Source organism: Penaeus chinensis, chromosome 15 (assembly GCF_019202785.1).
Source record: "Penaeus chinensis breed Huanghai No. 1 chromosome 15, ASM1920278v2, whole genome shotgun sequence".
Taxonomy (NCBI): Eukaryota; Metazoa; Arthropoda; class Malacostraca; order Decapoda; family Penaeidae; genus Penaeus; species Penaeus chinensis.
In genome coordinates, this window is record NC_061833.1 from 24,583,864 (window position 1) to 24,585,807 (window position 1,944).

Here is a 1,944-nt window from a genome sequence, read left to right on the forward strand (position 1 = left end):
CTCCCCCACCGCTCCCCAACCTCCTCCACCGTTTTCCCCTCTTCCCCAACCCCCCCACCGCTCCCCAAACCCTTTCCCCCCCGCTTCCCCCCTTCCACACCTCCCTACCCTTCCTCAACCCCCCTCCCTTTTTCCCCCTTCCCCAACCCCCCCACCGCTTCCCCTCCTTCCCCAACCTCCCCCCCGCTTCCCCTCCTTCCCCAACCTCCCCCACAACCTTAATATTTTCCCCTCTAAAAATCCTTGAAATAAATAATAGCGATTAACCGAAAAATGCTGATTTAATGCGGGTTTTTATGGCCATTACGCCGGGGCATAAGTTAGTAAACAAAGGGAGGTGTGTATGTGTGTGTGTGTGTGTGTGTGTGTGTTGTGTGTGTGGGTGTGAGTGTTGAGTGTGTGTGTGTGTGTGTGTGTGTGTGGTGTAGCCATCCCCTCTCGTCTTCCTCCTCATCTCTGTCCTCCTACCCCTTACCTATCCTTTCGCCATTAGCCTCCTCCTTCCCATTACTATCTTCCTCTATGCCCCCCCCCTTTGTTCTGCACTATCTTGCCTCTTGTTCCCTTCCCCTCCCCTCCACCCCCCCACATACCCCCCCCACACAACCCAAAACCCCCCCAAAACCCAACCCCCAAAACCCCCCCTCCCCTCCCTCCCCTCCTTCTCCACCCGCTACCCCCCCCTCCCTACCCCCCTTTCCCCCTACCCCTACCCCCCCTCCCCCCCCTACCCCCCCCCCTTCCCCTACCCCTTACCCCACCCCTTCCTTCCCCTCCTTCCCCTACCCCTACCCCCCCCCAACCCCCCCCTCCCCCACACCCCCCCCTAAAAAAGCCCCACAACTGTCCCGACGCCTCCCCTCACAAGCCGCAGATTTACGTGGGCGGTTTATAGGAATTCGCGACTCATTGTTTTGCCGGAATTAAGGCTTAAGGGAAGGCCTCTGCTGGCAACACCTTCTGCTTTCTGCTTCCTTGCTGCGTGTTGCATGCTTTGGGGGTGTTTTTGTTTTTTTGTTTTGTTTTGGTTTCATCGTTTTTTTCCTTTATTTTTTATATTTTTATTTGTTTATTTTTTATGTGTTTCTATTTTTTTCTTCTCTCTTCTTCTCCTTTTGTTTCTTTCTTTCATTTAGTTTAGTTAAATTTTTTTCTTTCTCTCTTTCTTTTTATGTTTAGTTTTTTGCTTATTTTTGTTTTCTTTCTTTTTAATTCGTAAAAAATCCTTTTTTTTCTACGTTCTATTATATCAAATTTCCTTCTTTCTTTTTTTCCCCTTCTAATTCGTCTTAATTTTGTTCTTCTCCTTCGAAAATTTTTTTCTTCAAATTCCTTTTTCCCTTTTAAATAATTTCTCAAAAACACCTTTTTATTCTTTTTTTTCCTGTCTTCCACTCTTACCTCGAAACCACATCGTTAAAGGCAACGATATTTGGGAAAGTAATATTTATAATAAAAAAAAAAAAAAAAAATATTATAACAATAGAAAATTGTATTAAAAAAAAAAAAACATAATTTCTTAAAACACCCCAACAATACACCTTGAAAACCCGGGTCAAAATAAAATTACCCTCACTTCAATCATCATCACTACCCCCCACCACACATTATTATTAAATTTTAACACTTAACACATTCATTATTTTCAACACTACAAAATAACCAAAACATCATCACACAACAAATCAACACGTCCCCCATCACTATCACTATCACCACCATCACCATTATGATTACTATCACTATCATCACCACTAAAATCATCATAAACCATCATCATCCCTATCATCACTGTCATTATCACTATCACAAACCACCCCAACAAAAAGTTATCACCATACACCATCACTATCATCACCATCATTATCACAATCGCTATCATCACTATCACTATCACCATCATCCCCATCATCACAACCCCCATTTCCACAGCCAACACAAAGA